Source organism: Anas platyrhynchos, chromosome 7 (assembly GCF_047663525.1).
Source record: "Anas platyrhynchos isolate ZD024472 breed Pekin duck chromosome 7, IASCAAS_PekinDuck_T2T, whole genome shotgun sequence".
Lineage (NCBI taxonomy): Eukaryota > Metazoa > Chordata > Aves > Anseriformes > Anatidae > Anas > Anas platyrhynchos.
In genome coordinates, this window is record NC_092593.1 from 8,490,729 (window position 1) to 8,502,431 (window position 11,703).

Consider the following 11,703-nt stretch of genomic DNA (forward strand, 5'->3'; position numbering starts at 1 on the left):
CAACAAGCTGGCAAACCACTTTTAACCTCGTTTCCAGGTAAATTATGTTTAGTTGCCCTTTCATCTGACGCGCCTTGTATACAAATGAGCAGAGACTCCCGGTGGGCTCCACCGAAAGGTTAGCAGCCGCGCACAGCATCCGGGATGAATGGCAGAAATCTGCTCAGCACAAACTAACGTTTCAGCCACGAACACTCAGATGTGATTAATAGGGACAAATTTTCCTTGGATGGGAGTCCGGAAGGTACAGTGGCAGGAGGGGTTGTTAATCATGGTGCCACGGTGTCTGCAGTTAAGTATTGTGTACTCTGGCGTTGTAACTATTGTTATGACATCAAAATGCACCTCTGGGATGGATGGTGCGTAATCCGTGTTATGTTTAAAGATAAGCATGAGAAAGTCAGAGTGTAACGAGGGGCCAGTTCCTCATTTACAATCCTTTCAGACTGCGGATTGTCAAAATATCTCAGAAGGAGTTTGGCAGATTTGTCACTTCCCCTCCCCGATCCTCAGCTCTTATTTAATTATTAATGTGAGTGGCTCAGAGTTGTCTCAGCAGGTGGAAAGAAAAGTCTGCTGAAAGTGACGGGAGTAGGTTTGAAAATCTCAGTACCGTGGTTGTGGTGTAAGGCCTTTTGGGGTTGCACCAGAGGATGAAATGTCATGAAAAGCCAGCTGCGGTCACACCTGATCCAAAGTCTGTTCAAGCTGATGAAGTATTTCCATTCCTTTGGTCAGATTTAGACCAGATGAAAGGAGGTGAGCGAAGATGGGAGCCATGGCATCCACCACCACTTACATGAATCACGCTTCTCACCTAGCATCACCCTACTCATTGCAGGTTTGGCTGGCTAATGAGCCTTCATGCCTTTTCTATTTGGCTCATGTGGGTCTTATCCTTTTAACCACCACTTGCTACATAACCCCTGGGCTTGTGGGGTGCAGGGCTGGGTGCCAGCAGGAAGGGCACAGTTTGCTTGGTGGGGTGCCAGCTGTGAGCTGGTAGGTGCTGCCCATGTAGCAGCACAACCTTCCCATCCCCAGGCCCCTTCCCAGCACAGCCACGCAGCCGAAGCCCAAATTTTCTCCTGCCACAGCAGTGCTGCTCAGGCCGTGATTTTTCATGACATTTCGATGCTAGCAGGAGCAGCAGTATCTGGATTCATACTAGCCGAAGAGCATGTCTTACTGCAGGTAGGGAATGGGAAAGGCTTTTGCCAGCAGAAAATACATCTGCATTCAAATGTGCCAGCTAACTCTTATTAGTGCGGACAAGATCTTGGGAGAGGTTCCCTCCCTGGATGACATTTTTGGCAGTTTTCTGCATATTTTCCCCTTCTGCGATGAACACGGCTTTGGAGGGTTTTTTTCGACCACCAGTGTTTTAAACAGAAATCTCTGTCACTGGGATTGAGACACTCTAAAAATCTTAACTTCTCATCTGTGAAACATTTTTTTTCCTTTAATTCATGAAGCAAAATTACTGAAGTAATTAAGCTCCCCACTTAGCTCTTCTAAGCTATTTCTGCGTGCTTTCCTTTTTGTCTTAGTCCCAGCAGAAATGGCGCTGGATTCTAACAAATAAGACAGAATGAGCTCATTATATTTGTTTCTGAATTGGGCGATTGATTGTTACAAAAAGCAGTTTATGCTTCCAAGGATAATGGAGATGCATCTGTGGCATTTAGCAGCAGCAGATACATGCATCTCATGTGCAGTAACGGTGGCAATTGAGCAGTAACGGAGGAATAGCAGACCCTGGGGGAGATTCCACAAAATGGTAGATTTATGCCTCGTAATTAGTCTTCTCACTTGCCAGTTTTTTTTTTTTTTTTTTTTTTTTTTTTTTTTTCCAGTGCTGTGGCAAGGAGAAAAACCTCAGGAGAACACTGTGAAATTTCCTGCTCTTCCCTTAATTTCAAAACAATATCCTCATTGTGTTTACATCTGTCCTCAGTAAAATATATTGCCAGTTTTCCAGTATTCCCAGCCAGTCTGTAAATAATGTAAATAATTACGTTTTCCCAATGTCAGATGGCTGCCATCGACTAAGTTTATACGAAGTAACTGGGAAGTCCTTACTGAGAGCGTGGGTATAGGGACACCAGGATTAAACTGGAGTCAATGTGGTATAGACAAACAATGAACCAGGTGGGTTTAACTCCTCTTTTTGTCCACTTTTGCCTGGGGTATGCTTCCCTCACTGTTGGAAGAACCTCTGCATTGCTGGGGATTGACTTAAATGATACACAAACTTGGTGAAATTTGTAACACTCACTTTCCATAAAAATGATTTTTTTTTATTTTTTAGTTTAGTTTTGGCAATAAAACAGAGAAAATCCTGTTTTGGCTCAATCTCAAGGTTTGAGTTTGATTTTTATTTTTATTTTTTAATATTTTTTTTTTAGCTTTCCATAAAACAAAAAGATCCTTACTGCTCCAATTCTCATACCTGCATTGCCAAGACTTCTTGGACTTGGTGTGAGCTTTTTTTTTTTTTCTTTTTCTCAAATTTTACCTGATTGTGGTAGGATTGCTTCTGAAACCCAGAGTCTAAATTCTGACCCCAGACTCCCTGAAAGTATTCCTTTGGTTTCATAATAATGGATGACTTTGATGGTCTGTTGGAGGTTTACTGCATTTCTACTCATTCTTATCAAGTCAGTTTGGATTCTCTTTTCCTCTGTCCATTTTAAAAGCTGGGTGTTCCCCTTGTCTTTGTACTTCTCCATTTTCCATCCAGCTATTGGTCATATATTATCATCTACCAGGTAACTCCAAGCTATCCTCAGAGTGACAGATGTGATACTTAAGTATTTATTTACTTGATTTGCTCCAGTCTGCCTGAAATGCTGCTGCCAGGATTATCTCTCTCCTGCCACATCAAACATCCTGCACACACCTGATATCTACAACTATGGAACTGGATGCTCACTGCGCTCATGCCCCAGTCAGAGGCATTGTTCATCCCTCCAGCCCCCTGTGGTACAGGGCCACCTCCCTCCATAGCATGGTGAGCTCCTGGTTCTCTCTGTTCCCCAAATACCTAGCCTGATCTTCATCTCTTTGCTTTATGGAGAGCTGGCAACCTCCAGGTTGCCCAGAGCCTCCTTACCAAGACAGACTTGAGGGCCCAGTGAATGTTTTTTTGCAGGTAGCAGAGCAAAGCAGGGAGATGAAATTATATTTTGATGTTTTAGTATTTTTTTTGACATTTTTTTTTTCACTTAAAAAATTATACTTGGTGTTCTTTCAGCTTATGAAGAGGCTGTTTCATGGGAGGAAAAAAAAAAGGAAAGAAAAGTTTTTGAGTACATTTCAGCTCTATACGTTACTTGTGCTTTTATTGGGGAGGAATTTCCATTCTTCACTGACTTGAGGCCAGTTTTTTCCTTGAAAGCTACCAATGCCTGCAATAACCTGGGTGGTCCATCTCAGACTTCTAATTCCTCTTGATTTTAGCGAGAATTCCAGAAAATGACTCAATAAGGGATTTTGCATGTTCACCCCATTAACAGAAAATACCCAAAGGTATAAACCATTTTGACCTGGGCAGAGCCACGTTTATTTACATTGTCTGAGGACCTGATCAGGTCTGTGTGAAGCTGATATTTCTCTCTTCTTTTCTCAGCTGTGATCAAATTTTTTTCTGTCTCAACCAACCTTACAGGCCTGTTCTCTACTTCTCACCTTACTGTGTTAGCTGGAGCTAACCTAGCGTTAATGTTGTGTCGTGCAAGACAAACAAGGTGCTTTTTTCAAAATTCAGCAAGACTTTTGCTGATTAGCAACATCAGCGTTTTCAAATACTGTCAGCTACCAAGATCTCATGTGAAAGAGATTGAATATTTGGAAACTAAAGGTCAGAAATATCAATAGAACAGTGCATAATGCTGTGAAAACAAAGATTAAGAGTTAAAGCCTTTGAAAGAATACATGAATTTGCCTCCTTAAAAAGAAAATGATAGCTTTCATCTGGTTTATAAATTCATATCATATGAACATCTTGGAACCATTTACAACTAAGGAGCAGAAGTTGTACAAATGAATAGGAGGAAAAAAACCCTAAAGATAGGGAAAATCATCCACAAACACTTTGTTAGAAAGCCTTAACTGTGGTACTTGAAGTTCGCTGGGCAATGAGCCTTTCCACACTGGATTAGGAGTTTCTTGTGTCCAAATGTGTCTTTTTTAAGAAATTTGGATGAAAACTCTACACAGTTCTCTTCTGTGCTTGTGCAATGACATTTTTCAAACAGTTTTTAACTTTGCAGCCTTCAGTGTTGTACACCACAGAGCTGAAGGATGGCCTGGGACTGCATCCATCATGTTGTGTGAGCAGATAAATGGCAATAATCAGGGTTAAACTGCAGAACTATTAAAGTGGGAGAAAGCTGGAATCCAGAAGCGTTGATGAAGTGTTGTTCGTGGCAGTATTATAATGCCTTTGTGCCACAAGCCTGCAAATTACTGTGCTTGCTAATAACCAGTGAAGCTCATTTTACAATGCCTTGTTGAAATAACCATTTTGGGAGAGCCCCAACTGCTTTCTGCACCAAAAAGCCAGTTTATGGGTCTGCTGCTGGGCCATGTGCACTGCCCAACAGGCTCTGAGGAACGCAAGAGACCAGAGTCCCAGGGAAAGACCCTCCTCAGGTGCTTGGGCAATTGGCAAAAATGTGCCCAGATCTGTGAATCCCAGCTCCCAGAGCATCTCACTTGTCATCAGCCATTGCACCTGCCTTGAAGATTTCTCAGTCTGGAGTTAACTCCTCTCTGCTCTTGGTAGTGACGCATGTTTTCCAGGTGATGACACTGTTTCTTGCACCTTTCATTCACTCCTGTATCTTCTCTTTCTGGATGCAAGGAGCAGCTTGTTGGGGAGTTCAAATCTGCTCTCAGATGGGTCTATGTGGGGAGCAGATGGGGACCAGGTTGTCTGTCCCACACTGGGAAACTGTCCACCAACAAGTTGCACTGGCAGGGATAAGGAGGAAGAGAAGGATTTGTAAATGTCACCCAGACTCCAAGAATCCCTTGTACAATGTCCAGCCCTGGCTGCTGCTTCAGGGCTATAAGAAGCTGAGAAAGCTTCTGAGGAGCTGTGCTGAGTGATGGACAAGAGGCTCATGGCCCTGAGCAGGCTCTGGGTTTTTAAGGAAAGGTGAAGATCTCTTTTACAAGTGCAATAATTGCTGAGGGGGACTCAAAGGAGCAGAAAAGTGTGTCTTCAGGAGGTGTTTAGCCTCTGACTCATTGCCAAGCTAAATCCCAGAAAGACCCTCTAAGGGAAGCTCCAAATATTGCTATGTAAATGTCAGGGAATTCCTAGAAGACAAACCACCCCAGCACGTGCACTTGGCGTTGGCCAAGAAAGAGCTCTGTCTGTCTTTTGCTTTATGGCCTCGTGTCGCTGGCTTCAGAGCTTATCCCACACATCCTGCAAAGAAATTGTATAAGAGGATGTTTCTTTGAAGGCTTCTTTTATTTTTTTCCCTTCCCCTGGAGCTGCAGGAGGTGAGGGGTGGCAGATGTCCTGGGAGAGGGTGATGAAGATCTGCTCAGAGCTTCCTCCTCACCCACTCCTGGGGCCCAGGTTAGGGATTTAGCCCAGAAGGCTGGCATCCTGCATGGACATGAGCATGCTACATGCTGGCAGCCTGGGCTGATCCCTGTCTCTGTTTTAGGGTGGAAAGAAAATTGCTCCAGGCTTTAGGACCGTGCTGGAGCTCCTGCCTGGGAGCTTGGAAGGGGAAGCAGTTTGCAGAAGGTGCTCTGAAGCCTGTGGCTGTGAGATCAGCAGCCCTGGGTCTGGCAGAGATCCAGCCTGGATTAATAAAAGTGCAATCCTCCTTTTATTATCTAGCTTACATGAAACACCTGCAGACCAGCACAGCTACAGTGTTCACAAGGCCATTTCTCTCCTTGTTTCACTTAGCTTAGCTTTCTGAGACTGGATAAAATTCCACTTAGAAACTGCTTGTACCTTTTCATCACACCCAGAAGATTCCCTCTTCAGCAGAATGGTCCCAAAGTATCTCCATGAGGAACATAGATATGAATTTTATGATTATTTTTTTTTCCCCTAAAAGAACCTTTTTGCTGTTTCCCTGTTGCATGCATAAAGCTGTTTGGAAAAATCCATCCCGGTACGATTTTCATCTGGAGTTTCTGGGATAAAGAAAGCGTAGCCTGAAGACATGCTCATAGTCCAGTGAGCATGTGAGGGGGCTAAAAGCCATTGTACCCCTTATCCTTTTGGTGTTACCCCTGTTTAGATAAGACAAATCTGGGAATCTCTCAAGGGATGGTCATTTTAAAGCCTTTGCACAACAGCTTGTCGAATTCGTCATGGGTCCTCATACAGAGGGTGGGTTTTTATCTTCTAATGTAACACGTGAAGTCTGTCTTTCATTCAAGCGTCAAAGCGTACAAAGCTTTGCTGTGAAAGGACAGGGCTCATCCTTCCCACTGCTCTCATTTAGGGGCTGCTCTTGTTGCTGTTTGCCTGCCCAAAAGCAACAGCATGCTTAGATGCAAAAGGGTGATCATAAAAATGCACGTAAGGGGGACTGCATGTCCCAAAATGCTTCAAAATCCTTCAGAGACTGGAGACCCGCAGTGGCTGGACATGTTCCCTGTCGTTGCTGCCCTGTGTGAGCCTCAACAGCTCATTGTGTGAACCTTTTGTCACTTTAAGTGTGCATGTGGGAGCTAAGCAGTGTTTGAGAGCTGGGAAGAAAACAAAAATGAACAAAAAAGGGCCGTATTCTTTGCACGAGCAGCTCCATGCAGCTCCCCCAATATCAACAGAGTGATGTTGATTTCCACCAGCTGCAGATATGACCCAGGTCACCACTCCCTGCTCCGTCCCCCATGCTGGGTGACGCTTGGAGGCCTTTTGCTGAAGTCTCGTCACCCAGGACCCCATCTCTGAGCTGGGCCCCACATGTTTGCACAGAACACACATTTTTATCCTGGCAGTCTCAGCTCGCTGCGCCTGCCCTACGGGGTCACCGCGTGTCACACAGGAGCAGGCCGCAGCTGACATGCTAGCTGGTAATGGGAAGTGGCGCTGCACAACCAGGAGCAACGAAAAGAAAATGTTGAAAAAGTGGCTTTTTTTTTTTTTTTTTCACATTTCCCAAGCCAAGAGCTGGAAAGTCAGAGAGCCCCAGAGCACTGTGGGCACAGCAGCCCATGGTGAAGAGAGATGTTTCTCTCCCTTCTCCTGCCATCCCCATGCCAGCTTGCCTTCTAAAGGCCCTCTAAAGCAAATGAACCAGGAGTAGGGGACTTCCCCGCTCTTAATCTTACAGTTTTGGACTGTACACACAGGAGAAGTGAAGGGTGTTCATCCTCCACCCATCTATCCGCTAACCGCAGACAGATCCACTTACGGTGTTGTGTAGCTCTTGAAGGCTGACTGAAATAGATTCATAGAGACAGGGTATTTCCCTTCCCTCCAGCATTGCTATAGGAGGCTGTCCCTGCTTGTTACTGGAGAAATTTTATAGCCCTGCAAGTTGAGTCAACGGTCCTTACCCATGTCTGGAAAATACACCCTTGTTATTTAGCCCTGGGATCTTCATCTCAGGGCTCTGGGTTATTGGGATTAGCTGTTACTCATGCAAACAGTGCCACTTAAGTTTAGTTTGATCTCATTTCCACCCAGAAAAGGACTGGAGGGCCTCCGAAGTGTGTTGAGGGCCTTCCACCCCCCACCGTTCTTCTCTCATTGCCACTCTGTAAAGTCAGAGGATCTCCATTCAGAGCTACTGCACCATCAGAGCAGTGGCAGAGTCCCAGTGCTCACTTGAATGTCAGCTGCCATGACAAAAAGCTTCCAGTAATTCCCTTTCCGATGCCGAACGTGAGTAAAACCAGCAAGGGCACTTCCAGCTTGGCATGTGCTGTGCATTCCCCTTTTCCCTAAGCTCCAGCAAGGGGGGTTGCACCCCTGTATAGATGTGCCTCCTGCCTGGTACAATTGGTCTTCCAAAATCTGGTTGTGGGCTTGTCCCAGACAGGTGGGGTTAATACTGTATAGGAAAACTCCTGCTTTTTTTTGAACCCTGTCTGAATGAATTTAAGCACCAAAAAACATGGTGAGGAGGAAAGAGCAGCTCTCTCCCTGTCCAGCAAAACCTCTCTGGGCACAGAGCTGACCACACCAGGCTGACAGATGAGTCACCAGCACTGCTCCATGCAAAATGCATTTTATTGACAGCAGTCATCTCCCATTATTTCACCCAACTGCTCAATGCTAGAGCAGTCATCAAGGTCTCTTGTCCATCTGTCCCAGCTTGGGCAGTGGGGGGCAGGTTTCTCAGGTTTCTCAGGTTTCTTGTGCTGTTTTCTCTCTGCTTTAGGAAATCTTCAAACCAAGATGAGGCACCTTCCTAGAAAACAAGCCACAGTTTTGGGATAATGCAGAAACTCCTGGCTGTGTCTTTCTGCCCTGCACCATGCAGAAGGTCAGATGAGATTAATATAATGGTCCCGCTGGCCTTAACATCTGTGAAAGTTTGCTGCAATGCCTTTGAATAGCCAGTCAGCTTAGCAGGAGATGACTTTTTTTTTATTTTTTTCCTGTTGGCATGTTATCAGAAGAGATCAGGCTAATAGTGCATTTATCTGGAATTACAGTTATGAAGCTGCTCTAATAAGGCAGTAATTCGTCTCTTGAGTGATTTATAGCCCAAGCCTCTGAATCCATTTCCCTCTGAATCCATTGACTCCAGCAGGATTTCCTAAGGTAGCAAAATACAAGGTCATTGTAGAGCAGTCACTGCATTGTTGATACCCTGATGGCATGGAACCAGCACCTTTATATTGCCACTTCCTTGTTAGTATTTATTGTTGGTATTTATTGTTAGTATTAACATTTATACAAAGTATTAGTATTTATTTATATATTTATATATTTATATATTTATATTTATTAGTATTAATATTTATACAAAACATCACAAAATAGCCCCAGAATAAATGCAATTTGTGTGTTATTTTCTTATTCACATAGCATATTTATGTAACAGCTCCAGAAGGCATCTCTTGCCTACTCCCAGTGTGGCACCTGGATGGTTTGTGAGGAGTTTTAGGTAACAATTTTTCTTGCTCTGGAACTTACACCGCTAAAATTCATTTAGCAACAAAGAAGAGCAAGAAGCTTTTATAGTCCCTGTGAAGTAGTTTTAACCTAGGTTTCAAAAGACAAAGACTGCTGTTGAATAGCAATGTTTATTTAGCACTTTAACATTTAAATCTTCCTACATTTGTATATCTTTCCTTTTGAACTGGAGGCACAAGCTCCTCTATTTGCCTGCAAAACTCTTTTTTTTTCATCTTGCACTGAATCCCCAGAAAATCCTCAAATATACTTGCAAATCTCAAAGATATTAAGTCATCACCCCCCCTTACTCCCCACTTAGACCTTTGAAGGCTGGTGTGACTGGAATGATTTTGGAATTGCAGCTCCATCTGAATAAAAAATGAAGAGAAGGATTTTGTGATACTGTAGCCACTATGATAACTAATTACTTATAGATTTTAGGTCACATTTGAGAAAGACAAATACTGAAATAAATGGATAATCATTTGGAGCTACCACTAACAGTTTGCTTAAATACCTTGGGTTGCATTCAGCTCAGTGTCCCAGCAGAGCAGCTGTCTGCACTGACGCACGCTCCAGCTTTACACCAGTGCTGGTGGGAGCCAGTCTGGCCCCTGTGCTCGGAGCAGAAACTTGTGGATTAGGCTCACGCACTGCATGGGATGGCTACTTGGGTCTGTACTGGACCATGGCAGTGGGAAGAGAGGTAACTAGGTGAAGCCGACAGACCCGTAACCAATTCTGGACCAATGGAGGCAGAAGAAAATACCCCACAGTTCTGAGGCCAGAAGCTGCCTTCAAACATTAGATTAAGAGGGATGAAAATACAATTAATGACCCATATATTACAAGACAAATTTAATCTTTAGATATGTCCAGCATGCATTTTCAAATTTTTATTTCTCTAATATGAGCAGAGAAGTCATTCCTTTATTACACTTGACATTTAATGTGATGGCTTTAATGTACCTTTAAAAAAGAACAACAGCAACCCTCAGACAGAACAACTTGCTAGCTGTGAACCAAATGAAATTGTCTTTTTACACTTTCAGCTGGAATTATCAATAATTTTGCTAGGAGATGTGTACTGGATGCATTCAACATAAACTCAAGGCTTTAAAACCAGAAGAATTTTTTTAGAGTTAGAAATATTTTGTTTTTCAACATCTCTGTGATCTCTGTGTGCCTGGGTGGTACTTTGAATTGTACGTGACTTCTGTTGAGCCTACAAAAATTAAAAATTGCATTCAGCCTCTTACCACACTCCATTTTTAACCTGCAGCCTTCTCTTTTTTTTTGGTGGTTTGACACTTATGCCAATATTGAGACATCATTAAATAAATACCCTTGATTTATTAATACATTGGCAGGTTACTCTGCAACCTAAAGCTCTGGAGCCATGATCTGCACCTCACTGCAGAGCTGAGCTTTCTAGATCTGGCCTGCCTTAGAAGAGATTTGCCTGGCTCCCTTTCAAGAGACAGAAGATCAGAACTGCTTCCTTGTGTATTTTGATAAATTCTTCAGCCATGGCTTATACCTCTCTGTCTCTGGCTGCTCCCTTGTTCCTTCAGAGTTGAAAGAAAAATTTATTTATTTTTTTTTCCCCCAAAAGGACAGAAGTCCTAATTTCGTGCCAGAGACCCTCTCTGAAATGTTCAGTTCCTTGAAAAACGGGGAAAATGGTGTCAGATATGTTGGAAATAATGTTTTAGGGTTCCAGAGAAGATATGTGTTCAAGAGTCTTACTAACTTAGCTTAGAAATGCTTGTGGGTTACTGAGATGGGGAGACAAACTACTCTAGTTTCTCAATTCTCCCCACTCCAAAACTCTTCAGATCACAAGAATTGGTCAGGGACAGGCATCTGGAAATAACAGCAATCCTAAGGGAAAGTATTCCTTTTTAATTAATTGTATCCCTTTTATCCATGACAGTGTAATTACATTTTGCTTAACTGAATCTTTTTAATTGGTGCTGGGAAGGAATGATGAGCAAAGCTGTTATAGTTAGCTGCCATAAGACAGTGAGACCCATTAGCTGGGCATCCCAAAATATGGGACTGATGGCACTGAGCTGGGTGAAGAGGCTGGTACAAGGCAGCCTCTGTACCTCATGACTGCGTGTTTTTTGTAGACAGAAAGGCTTTCCACTCCTCCACAACTACCACACGGTGACTTGTGGCACTGTTCCTGCCCTGATGGACCTTCCCTTGGACTGGAGAGACAGACTCAGGGGACATGAGCACCCTCCAGGCCTGGTGCTGGCTTTCAGGCTCCAAGAGCCACCGCTGGGCTTTGTGCCCTGTCCTCGCAGCGGTGAGGCTGGGGGAGACACACATGGCCACGTGTCCTCTCTACTGTGGCCCTCCAAGGAGGCAGCTCTGAAGTACAAGCAAAATTGAGATTTTATTATTATTTTTCCTTAAAAAAGGATGCTTTTAGCTACTTAGTGGAGAGAAAAACTTGTAAAACTGTCCTGAATGCCCGGCAGTCTCTCAGACCATAATTCGCAAGTGACTGAATCACACCTTTTTTCACCCTTTATTTTTTCAAAATACAATTCTGGGAGGACCGGTGCACCACAGCT